The 14,213-nt window shown below is 36.2% G+C and overlaps 1 pseudogene; it reads left to right on the top strand.

Moving 5' to 3' along the window:
* The first annotated feature begins 13,091 nt into the window (after window positions 1–13,091).
* On the top strand, window positions 13,092–13,210 carry LOC112477061 (annotated as a pseudogene).
* Window positions 13,211–14,213: the final 1,003 nt, after the last annotated feature.

Here is a 14,213-nt window from a genome sequence, read left to right as displayed (position 1 = left end):
ATGGGCTGGAAAGGAGAAATGTATTTTCTCTGGGGCAATAAGGGAAGGAATAACATAGTAAACTGTAGATTTTGAGCTATGCCTCAAAGGAAACACAGAGAGGAGAAAGGTCTCTGGGTATGTGGTAGATGGAGTAGTTTGAGCAAAAACAAAGGTGGAAAATATAAAGCACATTTGGAACAATAGTAAGTAGAGCAGTTTGACTATGATTCATAAGGCAAGGTGTATAGGAAGAAATACAATGCGTGAGATGCCTAGAAAAGTGGGGTCCTTCAACTTCAGGTTAAGGGGTTGGGGGAACTGATGGACATCTTTGAGCAGGTAAATGGCTTTATGGAAGCAATGTCTGAACAATGAAAGTTTGAGTTGGTCAGATGGATGGCAATGAAAACAAAGGAGAAATGCAAACATATTATAACAAATCAACGGACTTAGTAACTATATGCGGAGGGAGCACTAAAGAGTCTAGCACGACATGAAGCCTTGACCCTAGATGGGCTGGAAAATGAGACATTGTTTGAATTCTAGGAGGTTCTGTGTTATGTCAGTGTGTTTTTTTAAAATAACATTTTCTTTTTTTACAAACAAAAGAGGGAGATGCTACATATTTGTATGACACATATTTTGGAAAACAGAGAAAATACATGCACACAGCACTCCTGAAAAGCACTCATTATCACAGCACCCAGAAATAATCACTGATGATTTCAACATTTTATTGTAACTGCTTTCAACCCTTTTTCCATGACTCTCTCTATATATAATAGTTATTTATATAATAGGTAATTGTAATGTTTATATTTGTTTACAAATATATATAATATATGTTTATATCTAAATCTTTAATAACACTCTTGGGACCACACTGCTGATTTATAATCTCCTTTCCCTTATATAAATATAATAAATGGATTTCTACTGCATTGGCTGTTTATCTACAACATGACTTTTTAAAAGCCTTCCCTTTCTATCTCTAAAAACAATTAATATTGCTTATTTCAGTGGAAATTTCAGAAAATACAGACAAGCAAAAGAAGAAAATAAAAATCTTCCATATGTCTAAACTAACTAGATGTTCTGATATGTGTAGATTTTATTTCTGTGTTTATGCGGATATTTTTCTCTCTAAAACAGAATCGTTCTTAATGAAGTAGCTAGCACTTATAAAGCAATTGTGTGTCAGACACCATTCTCAGTGCCTTACTCATCTCATTTATGCCTTTTCTCCTTGATAACGTGTACTCTTTCCATGTCATTAAACATCTTTTTAAAACTTCATTTTAATGTCTTTTTTAATAGTCCATTGTATTGAGGTTCTAGAATGTTCTATAACCAATTTCCCATTATTGTATATCATGCCTTACTCTTCTCTATAATAAACAATGTAGCCATGATTTAATCTTATTAGTTAAATATTTGCAAACATCTTTAATATTTTTCTTAATTTCCTAGATATGGAATCAATAGATCAGAAGTTATACACAATTTAAAAAAGGCTTTTCCAATGTGTTTTCAGATTGCCCTCTTAAAAGTCTGTGTTACTCTGCAGTCCCGCCAACAGTCTATGGGAGGATCTATCTTTCTGCATTTTGGATAAACCTTTTGATAAACCTATCTTTCTTTACCATTTAATAGTATAAAAATGGCCTTAATGCTTTAGCATCTCAATCTTTGGAAGCTAGTGTAACATTGTTCACTGGGCTCCTGAATTTCTTCTGTCAATTGCTTTCTCTTGTTATTTGCTTGTTTCCCTGAGTACTCTTTTTTTTCCCACTTATTTTTTAGTTCCCTATATATCAACCATATGATACTTTTGTCCTATGTACTGAACATATGTCTCTATATGCCACTTGCCTTTACATTTTGTTTATGGTTTTTAATGTACAGAGAATAAACTGTATAAATGTATAAATGATTTATGGCTTTGGAGGTATACCACAAAAGCTCTTCTCATCCCAAGAATATTTGTAATTTCTTCTAATTCCTTTAATGATTTCTTAACTTACATTTAACCATCTGGAATTCAATTTGATATGATACAGATAGCATGCTAACTTCGAAGCCTTTGATCTAGAAGCTCTGAAATGGAAAGATGAAATTACCATGGGAAAGGTCTCTCTTTTCTCTCAGATTTCTCACTACTTGTAAGCCCCCTCCCTCCTATTAGCATCTCTCTCTGTATGCCATGCTCTCCTAATCACTGCCCATTGTCTCCAAACTCTGTTTCTCTCTCTCTCTCTCTCTCTGTTTCTTAAATGTTTTTTCAGGCCTTGATTAGTCAACTTCACAAAATGTCACCAAACATCTGAAAATGCTAGTAGGGTTTACATAAACATGATAAGTTTGTACTAGGGTTATTTTTGTGGTCTCAGTATATCATTTTAGAAGTCAAATTGTAGGTTTTGTCATTCTCCCTTTGCTTCTAATGGAAACAAAGATATATAAGTGCCACTAAAACACTAAGCATTTAGAGCAATGAAGTGTTGATAGTCAGCATTTTTAGATAATAGTAAGAATAAACATAAATGCCCATGTCTCTTATATGTTTCTGGGAAAAGTCTTGCTGATTTTTCCATGAATTATCATTTTGTAATCTTTTTTGAGGACTATAGGCTATGGAGTCCTTTTACTTAAATATGTTACTGGCATTACAAGAATATAATTGGAATAAAATGTAGTTCAAACATAGAAAAAGGCTAGTTTTCTTGTTATTTTGGTAAACTGTAGGCAAGGCTAAATTCCACAAATAAACATTTGGTTTCTACTCTAAAATGTTGCAACTACTTGGTGAGGGCAAATATTCTAATGCTGAAGTCCATGAGCAGCCAAGAGTCACAAAGTGTAACCCTGTTTAAGAATCGCAGGACTGCAAATATCAACATGTGATCTGGCTTTCTATATTCAGGTCCAAACTATCTTTAATATTGTGTGGCTTTAAGGTGGGCTGCTGGAATGTCAAAGGCTTCCACCTACCCAAGCTTCATTCAGATTTAGAAATGTGTGTAACTGCCCCTAAATAGCCAAGTCACCTACAATTTTAGTAATTTCCATTTATGTCTCTGGAGAGTGTTGTCATAAACACCTCACCTGACACTTTCGAATCCTGAATTCATGCTGTAAATAGCTGAGGTGGGGTCTGGTTCTAGGTTATAATTTTTGTTTTGTTCTGAAAACAGGGATGGTTTCCTTTCCTTTGTGAAGGGCTGACCCAAAGCACAGAGGAGGAGGTGAAGTTGTTGCTCATTGTTGTGCCCAAATCTTCTAGACTGGTCTCCAGTCTTCTAGCTCTGGCCCTTCATCTGTTCCTGGCAGTGCTGGGTTCACCACTGGCACGATGGTCAAGACCAGCCTTCTGTGCAGAGTGTCTCGATGGCATTTTCTGAATCCTATATTAGATAGAGTTCATGCATTCATGAAAAAAAAAGACAATACTTAATCTCTTCACTAGGGATGCCAAATCTACTTCACCAGCTCTTACCAGGATAGAGCTTATTTGGAATGTTGAATTAGGAAGGAGTCTGAGGTCACATGTGAGCTTAGATAGGTAAGAATCTAGAGGTCCCATAGGATAGTCATCTCTGTAGGGGGTCCAGGATAAAGAGTGGCAGCACAAATTCTGTTATCTCTGCTCTAAACATTTCTGAATTCTCCTTCAGCTCAGATCTTTATCTTTCAACTTCAAAAAGATTCTGTTTTGTGATCTATGGCTCATTCCTGAAGACCTTGCAGTTTGCTATTTTGCTGGAAGCTAATAGGAGACCCTTTCTGCTGCCAAATTATTCCATTTAATGTAGACTTTCTAAAGAGCTCCTAGTGACCCAAAAAAGCACCTCTGGTTGCATCCTAGTAGAGAAGGGAGTTCCTAGGGGACAGAAGCCTTTCACTGCTATTTGAAATGATATCCTATTATGTATGAGTAAGGCTGTGGGAACTATAAGAATTACTTTTATTTCTCAATTACTTTCTTTTCTCTTGTAAAGTGAAGTGATATCATTGGACTGACTTTCAAAGTTCTCATCTTGGGTATTTTAGCTCTGCAGTCACTCAGACATAAGAATGCTTGTCCTACTTCCTTCTAATGGTACTCTGCTTGCCTGAAAACCTGCTCTTTATGGAAACCTATATATTTACTGATAACAAAAATCTATATATGTATTGAGGGGTATCCATTTATTTGCAACAACCTGATGGATTTCACCTCCCAACATCAGCCCATTTAATGTGTGTAGCAAAGACAGAGTCTCCTTAACAGAGATAAGGCCAGGTGACTGGAGAGGATAATAAGCCAGGGCCACAGACAAGACCCCAGAATGTCACACATACTACAGTTTAAAAGATTAAAGTATTGACACTTTAAAACAATGCTGATGGGGCAACCAACTTTCCCAGTTTCCTAAGGGAGATGTAATAGTTGTTTCTCAGGGTCTTCAGGGAAAAAATCATGCCTCCAAATGTTTATGATCTTGCAAAATTTATCCCTCACCCCCATGCTTGAATATGGGCTGACTCCGATCACTTGAACCAACAGAATGCAGTATAACACTGCCAGTTTCTGGCCTAGGCCTTAAGAAGGGCTAGAAACTTCTGCTTTTATGCCCTTGAAAGCTTGGTGCCACATAAGAAGTCTGACTACTCTGAGATCATCATGCTGTGAGGAAACCCAAGCAGCCAAATGGAGAGGCTTGTGTGGAAGAGAACTGAGTCCTCAGCCAATTGCCACAGATGCACTCCAACTAGCAGCCATGTTACGTTAGAGAGAAAGTCTGGATTCTTCCCACTCTCCCAGTGCTTTGGCTGATATCACATGTGAAGCAAAACTGTCCAGTCAACCCAAAGAGTTATACAAAATAATAAATTGTTGTCTTAAACAAACTACAACTAAGTTTTGGATAATTTTTATGCAATGGTAGGCAACCAAAACAAGTTTTCATTGGCTTTTCAGACATCAAATACCTGGAGATAAAGGGAATCTAATATTTGTTGAGTGCTTACTATTATATTTCCATTGTCTAACATGACAATCTCATGAGATAGTTATTATTGCCACTCTGCAAATGGGGAAACAGAGACTTAGACCAGTTAAATAATCCCACAGTGGTTAAGCAACTAGTCTGAGGTTACTCAGATAGATCATGGTGGGGTTTAGTGTTCAATCTCCTTACCTGACACTAATATCTGAGCTCTTAACCGTTATTTTATCCACTAGCACCCCTTTTCAACAGCAACACCAAAATGTGTAAAATGATTGCATCGATAGATTTATATTTGAGCACAGAAGCTTCTAATAAACTTTTAATTTTGGAAAATTTGTATAAAATTAGAGTATGAGTGGGATCCAGCTTCTGGGCCATTGATCACATATTGAAATTGATACATAAAATGATAATGACAGTTAATTTTTGCTGAGCAGAGCAACTTTTCATGTAATTTCATTATCACAGCTATTCTCTAAGGTTCATACAATTAATTATTTACACTCAAAATTAGGAAATTGAGACTTAAAGAAGTAAAATAATTCAGAGTTGAATCACTAATAAATGTTTTGGAGTCAGGAGCTGAACTCAGTTTTGCTCCAAACTTTCATTGCCTTTTTTGAAGCTTTTTAGAATGAATTGACATTCTCAAAGGTTGTGGTTTTTAAAGAAAATTATTTTAAAACCAATGTCTTATATTTGCCCGCAGATATTCATGAAGGTGTGATATTTTGAACAATTAATCTCAACAACACAATAAATTAATTTTACTATAGTATTGCAAATTCCTAGCTCTAATTTTAAGTAGAATTTAAAGACAATATCTGAGTATATACTATTTTGTCAGATAGAAGAAAAATCTCCAATAATTTGATGAAAGGTACTCAGTTCTAGAAATCAAATAATTATTCTTTATTTAGTCTCTTCTAATGTCCTTTTGGCAATGACCATCGACACTGATAGATTGTAGGATTGCCTTCCACATACCTGGGTCTGTGGCAGCATATTTCTCCAAAAGAGCATTCGGTTCTAAATGTTTGTATTTAGTGACCAGTTATACCAGCATTTGGTGCTAGTTAAATAAAATAAGTTATTTCCTGTATGTTTACATTTTACACTGTCATCTGAGCTGGAGTTATAGCTGCATAAATAGCTAATTTCCTCTAGAGAGAGAAGATAATTTAGAATTAGGTCCTTCCTTTTCTTACCTTGATTTGGAGTATCTTCATCTCATCTTGCAGATTTTAAGACCCTTAAGTCACAACAGGTTTCTTTGCTCATTTGGAGCTCAGGACACACAGGAACATATTAATAAAATGAGTACTAAGAATTGTGGAGGGGCAGTGTTGGAGAATGTGGAAAGGAGTCTAATTATGAAATACAGAGATGAGTCAATGAATAACCCAAATTTATAGACATATAGCTATCTAGTGAGAATTTCAAGAGTCATTTATGTTTTTGTTGGTTGGTACTCAGGATGAGTAATTACCTTCACAAAGAATAGAAGCCTTCAAGAAGAGGTAGATAATGTTTGTCTCTTAGGAAGGAGAAAACTCATAGGTTTAGAAATGAGAAAAAAAAAACAACAAAAAATTCCACTGGTAGTGAAATAATGACTATCTTTATTGGTCAGTTTCATGATAGAAAAATCTCCTCTTGGTGAATTAGACAGAAGAAGATATAGTGGGGTATTAAATGGCTTCTAGAGTCACTGTGAAAGCTAAAGAAACAGACTCTTGGCTAACTTTCCTGAGTAACTCCAAAATCTCATTGCTAAACTAGGTAGGTCACTAAGGAAGATGCCTTTTATCAGGACCAGGAAAACTTCCCACTGAGTTGAGAAGCTACCACTACAGTTACCAGATTTAGAACTATGCCACTTCTGTTGGGATCTAAAACTCACCTCTGGTAAATCAGGAAGCAGTAAACATAGTCACCAACTCCAGGAACATGACCTCTGTCATCCTCAGGAGCAAAATTCACACCTCACATCTTTGCTCTCTTCTCATATAACTGAGTTCCAAAGTCAAGCCTCTCACAATTACAATCTGATTAATGGAATCCAAATGAGATCCAGAATCTGAGCTTGTAAGACAGTCTATAAAATGTAGTATTAAAAAAAGCTTTAGCCTCTACTGTAGGGCATACTTTCAGAAGGGTTGAGTAGATATTGAAAGAGTAGAACCCACCATCCCAAATAGTATTGTGCAAAGGTGGTGTGTTGATAAGAAATAATTTGGTCTGAATTAACTGACTCTGATCAGGAGTTTGGACTTGTTTTTGAGCTCAACTCAAAAATAATAAATTCATTCAAAGTTTATAATGATTTTGAATGTACGCAATTTTTAAAGAAAGATTATTAGTCTATTTCTTAAAAAAGAAACTACTTGCTGAATGCATGGTTAGACATATAGAAGAAAATGCTTTGATATTTTTTCATTTGAGGGTCTCAATGTTATAAAGTGGTTATTAGTAGGAGTTTTGTCTCTGCTTTACAGAAGAGAAAACTGAGGACTAGTCACCCACCAAGACACACTTCTGAGCTATATGTCAGACAGTTATTTGATTTGTTTTCCAGTCTGCCTATGTGAGAAGTGTTTGAAGACAAATGACTAGTTTCTGTAAAAAATTTTTTAGCATGAATTAGGCTAAGATAAAGCTATTGGTAAAATATAAAATAAATTTGAGGTGAAATGCAGAAATGAGATAGCCACATAATGGCTTGGTCTGCATGTGGAGCAAATCTATAACCAGGAAAAGAATTGAGGACAATGTTGCCAGATTTGTTAAACATCATCACTGGAAACCAATTGTGGTAGTCATCAGTGCTGTACATCAAATTATTTCTACCTTCCTGGGTCCTTGTAGTTTAGTGGATCCATGTGATTAGTTCTGTGCAATGAGTTATGGGTAGAAGGGATGTGAGCCACTTTAGGCTTGAGTATTTAATAGCCAACATGCAACTTTCCAAAATTCTCTTCTCCAGAGAAACAGATATTTATTTTTTTATTTACATATCTGAAAATATAAAATAAGAATTGGCTCATGTGATTATGGTGGCCAAGAAGTTCCATGACCTGACCTGCTATCTGCAAGGTGGAGAATGAGAAAAATCTGTGGTGTCATTCAGTCAGAATGCAAAGGCCTGAGAAGCAGGAGCACTGATGTCTGAGGGCAAGAGAAGATGGGTGTCTCAGCTCAAGAAGACAGAACAAATTTGTTATTTCTCCACCTTTTTTGTTTTATTCATGCCCTTATCAGATTAGATAATGCCTAGTAGCATTGGTGAGGGCCATCTTCTTTACTCAGTTTACCAATTTAAATACTAATCTCTTCCAGAAATATCAACACAGACACACCAGAAATAATGTTATATTTAGCCCAGTCACTTAGCCCAGTCAAGCTGACACATAAAATTAAGCATTGCACATGACAAGTAGTAACTTTTGAGATATTCCTTGAGCAACTACATGAAAAATAACTTAGCTGCTGCCCCATTGCAGCCATGTTACGTGTGTAGGAAATATATTTGTATAATTTGAAGCCACTGACACTTTTGGGTTGTTTTGTATTGCAGCTTAGCTCAGCCTATCTTGAGTGATACACAAGCCACAAGAAGCAGCTGAATGCAGACTAAATGGAGAATGGTCATTTTCTACTGTGAAATTTAGACTCTTTACTTTCCCCGAATGCAAGCAGTAGTGCTGACTAAGCAACTGGGCATGAGTCCACACCATCCCTAAAAATAGCAAGTTAAGACAAAATCTTTTGCACACATTTAGGATTGGAAATAGGATATGGCAAGGCTTTCCAAGCACAGGAGCAACCAGTGTAGAGGTGTAGGTGTTTCCAAGTCTACATAAGAACCAAAACAACCCAAGGCCATTTAATGTCAAAATTCTCAAAGGCTCTAGAGCTGGGATGGCAACTCAAAAGCCTACAGGCCAGCCAGGAGATATAAATAAAAAGTATGTAAGTTTCCTGGTATAACTCTGCTATAAGAAAAACAACAGTGCAATCATGAGGGTAAATGGTAGCTGAACTTCTGTTTCTGTGTTGGGGAAACAAAAGAGACTGTTGGGAGCTGGAGAATAGAGTTGACATAAACTGAGGAGTGTGAGCCCAGTCTAAAAGAGGGGGCCATTGTTATACTCTGGAAAATTATTGCTTAGCATTTTTTTTTGTGGTCCTGTGTTGCTGGAACTGCTTTGCCCCACTGTTGTGATTATTTAAATCCTATTCAAGTCAAGAGGCTTTAGCTTGGGGAGATGAGAGAAGGCAAGACTGAAATAATACTATAATATCTTCAGATGCTTTTTTCACAAAGCAACTTAATAATAAGGATCCTGGTGGAGTGGAACCCTGATTCAGACCTGGAGCTTAGGTTTATTATATTCATACTGTATATTATAGTGCTGATGGCCACATTGGGCCTGAGATGAACCAACCCCTGAAATCTAAGAATATACCAATAGGGACAGGTAACAGTATAGTTTTATTTTACTGCACTATATTGTTCAACTGAAAATGAGAAATTGGATCAAAGATCATTCAGGAGAACTAAGACATAAAATAACTTTAAAAATTTATGGTTGTTAGAAATCAGCCAGACCTAACCCAGAGTACAACATACATTTACCAATGTCTACACAATAGTATAGTAGTGTTTAATTCTATCTATGAAGAGTTAAAGGAGCCTGACACTCTCAAATGTTAAATTTGAGATGGCAGCAGAACAACTAGAGGGAGAGGCACATGTAGGCCACATGTAGTTGAAGGACTTTGTACAAATCCCAAACTGGTCATTTTGAAGGACTTGATGTCACCCATTCTTGCATAAATTTACAGAAGGCTGCATGGTTAGAGTATAATTAGGAGATGAAGAAATACCAAATAAAAATTTGAAAACCAGATTAGTGTTACTGAAATCACATTGGCTCAGTAAAAAGACTAAAGCATCTAAAAAATTAAACTAGTCAATAAAATCAATCCAGTGATGAAAAGCTCACTAAAGTCAGATATGTGACTGATACAATCAAGACAACTATTTTTAACATTTAAACTATAAATATATGTGTGTGTGTGTGTGTGTATGTATATGATCACATATATATATATGATTGGAAATAGAACATAGCAAGGCACAACACACACACACACACACACACACACACGGGCTAGGATAGCTTAGTTTTTAGATTTGAGTTTAAAATTTTTTGTGGCCAGTTCAATGAGACAAAGAACTTATATTTTATATTTTAATATTATTTAAAATTACATGATGACTTAGAAATATATTATTCTTTTAAAATAATGAAACATTATAGATGAGGCTACATTCTTCTTTGACCACATCCGCTCACCCTCCAGAGTGCCAGCCTCTCTCTTCTTAGAGGTAAGTACTGTTATTGGTTTGCTGAGGCATTCTCAAATATTTGGTTGTAAAGACTGCTTTGTTTGGCCTTTTGGGAACAATTACTATGCCCTTCAAAGCAAGATTTAAAAAATCCACACAGGACTTTAAGGAATATGTTAATTAAGTACTTTAGGTAACTACTAAAAACCTCTTAATAAAATATAAGTAAGTAAAATCCAGTGGCAAGTAAGAATACACTGAGACCCAACAGGGAGGGCAGGATGATTTGATCATGAAGTAATCCAAACCTTACCTTTCTTTATTCTGTCTTCCTGCTCACCGCCTGATTGAATTCCTGACTAAGCAGAGCAAAATGGACGAAGTGAACCTATGCTAGGAACTGGAATTTGGGTGGGAACTGTGATATGCCCTCTTCCAGAGTCATCTTCCTCCTGTCTCCCTACCCTAGTCAATTCTCTGAAGATACAGAAAACTGTAATTCATTCATTTGTTCACTCGCTTAATAAATGGAATTTTAATGAGTGCATTCCACATGGTAGTGCTATATTCAGCTTTGGGGATAATATGATGAACAAGATAAACATGGCCTCTTTCCTCATGGAGTTTATAATCCAGCGGATTAGACTGATAATAAAATAATCACACAAAGTGCTAAGTTAATTATGAAAATTTATGAGAGGTATTAGACCTCGGAAGGCTTTCTTGAAATTGTAACATTTAAGCAATGATCTGAAAGGTAAGAAATTGCATTTTCATTTTGCACTGGGTCCCTCAAAGTATGTAAGTGGTCTGGACATGGGACTTTGATCCTGTAATATGTAGCCATTGGAGGGCTTTAGAAAAGTAGAGATGTAATCTCAATTCCTAAAGAACCACTCTGGTTGTGCTATAAAGAATAGAAAGGCAGACATAGTTATCGCCCTTTAGGAACTTATAGTATGACTCATAAAACCAAATCTGGCCAAGGGGTTTTATTAAAAGTAACAAGTTATAGAAATATATTGAAGAGGTCTCTGATAAACTGAGGGGAGTGTCATCTAATGAAGTCTCCTGGTTGGGAAAAGCTACAATCTCTTACACAGTTTCTTCTGATCTTCTTTTTGTCCGAGTTAAATACCAGTTCCCTTTGTTTCCTCATATCGAGGCTCGATTTCTTAAATCGATTAAGAAACAGATCTGAAAACCACCATTTCACATTTGAAACCTCACAATATCTTTTGGAATTGCCTCATATCTTTGGCTTAATGCTAGAGACTCCCACATAAGGTGGGGCTACTTTTCCTTCTTCCTTCCTACTATTTAATGAGCTCAAATAGCTCCCAGATGATTATGAATTTCCACTAATCTCATTCTTTCAGTTAATGTGGCTGTGTTTCTGTTGTCACTGAAGCTTCTGTTCTAGGCATTTCTCACAAATATTATTTTATGACATTATTGTCAGGCATACCATCCATCTTGTGGTATTTTATCTATCAGTGTTGGAAATGTTCTGTATCTTCGCTGTCCAAAATGGCAACAACCTGTCACATGTGGCTATTGAACACTGACTAGAGCCCCACATGAAAATTTTGGGCACTAAAGCTCAGAAAAGTTATTTAGTTGTTCAATGTTATAGCCCAGAATAGGGAAAACCCAGATCTTCTGGCTCTCAGTGATCCTTTCTCTATACTGTGAACAGGTCGTCTTATACAACTATTTGCAGTTTTATAGAGCATCTATTAAGTGAAATAAGTATTTGGGGGATGCCAAGAAATAAAATAGGGTGAAAAAGGAGCGAGAACTACCTGATATCAAGCTATTCTATGAGGCTACAGTAATCAAAATGCATGGTACTGGCATAAAAACATACATTGATCAATGGAACAGAATAGAGAACCCAGAAATAAATCCACATCTATAAGCTCATTTAATACATGACAAAAGAGGCAAGCATATACAATGGGGTAAAGGTAGTCTCTTCAATAAACAACAATTAAAGACTTAAACATAAGACCTGAGACCATAAAACTTCTAGAACAAAACATAGGCAGTAAACTCTCTGATATTGCTACTAGTAATTTCTTTTCAGATTTATCTCCTTGGGCAAGGGAAACAAAAGAAAAAATAAACAAATGAGACTACATCAAACTAAAAAGTTTTTGCACAGAAAAGGAAACCATCAACAAAATGAAAAGACAACCCATGGAATGGGAGAAAATATTCACTTATGATACATCTGATAAGGGGTTAATATCTAAAATATATAAACAACTCATGCGACCCAACAACAGAAAAATAAACAATCCAATTAAAAAATGAACGGAAGACCTGAATAGATATTTCTCCAAAGAGGAAATACAAATGGCCAATAGACATATGAAAAGATGCTCAAGGTCACTTATCATCAGAGAAATGCAAATTAAAATCATGATGAGATATCACCTCATACCTGTCAGAATGGCTATCATCAATAAATCAAAGAACAACAAGTGTTGGTGAGGATGTGGAGAAAAGGCAACTCTCATACACTGTTGGTGGGATTGCAAATTGGTACAGCCACTGTAGAAAACGTCTGGAGTTTTCTCAAAAAATTAAAAATGGTTCTACCTTTTGACCTAGCAATTGTACTTCTGAATATTTATCTATAGAAAACCAAAACAATAATTCATAAAGATCTTTGCATCCCTATGTTCATGGGAGCACTATTCACAATAGCCAAGATATGGAAGCAATCTAAAGGCTCATCAAGAGATGACTGTACAGTCTACGGCCATGCCACCCTGAATGTGCCCGATCTCATCTGATCTGGGAAGCTAAGCAGGGTCAGGCCTAGTTAGTACTTGGATGGGAGACCACGTTGGAATACCAGGTGCTGTAGGCATAAAAAAATAAAATAAAATGAGATGACTGTATAAAGAAGTATGGTTCATGTATATAATAGAATATTACTCAGCCATAAAAAAATGAAATCTTAACATTTGCAATAACATAGATGAACCTCGAGGTTATTATGCTGAACGGAATAAGTCAGAGAAAGATAAATACCATATGATTTCACCTATATGTGGAATCTAAGGAACAAAAAGAACAAACTAATTGAAAACAGACTCACAAATGTAGAGGACAATCTGGTGATGGCCAGAGGGGAGAGGTTTGCAGGGCTGGAAGAAAAGGGTGAAAGGTTAAAGACGTACAAATTAGTAGTTGATAGATTATAGTTGATAGATTGGAGAGGGGATCATGGCATAGGGAATGCAGTCAACAGTAATGTAATGGCTATGTGTAGAGCCAGAAGGAAGATAGAGTAATCAGGGGGATCATTTCATAAACTATATAAATGTCAAACCAATGTATTGTATACTTGAAACTAACAAAAAAAGGAGAAGTGAGAAATAAGAAAAGAAAATTACTTTATTGACCTTTAAGAGCAAAGAAGAAGAAAGGAGAGTCCTTGTGTGGACCTTGTAGAGCACCAGGGAGGAAGGAAGTGTCCCTGTGTTCACCTGCAGAAGTCTAGAGCTGTTACCACTACAGTTGTACAAGATGAGTCAAGTTCTGCCTCTGTGCTCAACAGGCAAGTCTCTTGAGCACAGTAGGTTTGCTTGTGCTTGACACACACACAGGTTGGTAAATCCCACTGACTATGCCACTCCAAGATCTTTGGGTTTGGTGAGAGTGAGGCTAAGTGACTTGTCTAAGCTCACACAGCTACTAAGGGATCAAGTCCAAACTGAAATCCAGATCCTTTTGACCTAAAAATTAATTAGGATAACAGTAGGTGACAATACTGCAATCAGAGTTTGTGTACTGACTGTGGTAGTCTTAAATGCCAAGCTAAGAAGTTTGGATTTGATCCATTGACAGAGGAGACCTGAGAATCTTTT

Source organism: Pteropus alecto, unplaced genomic scaffold (genome assembly GCF_000325575.1).
Source record: "Pteropus alecto unplaced genomic scaffold, ASM32557v1 scaffold52, whole genome shotgun sequence".
Taxonomy (NCBI): Eukaryota; Metazoa; Chordata; class Mammalia; order Chiroptera; family Pteropodidae; genus Pteropus; species Pteropus alecto.
The sequence above is the reverse complement of the archived record's forward strand: the minus strand, read 5'-3'. Positions and strand labels throughout refer to the sequence as shown.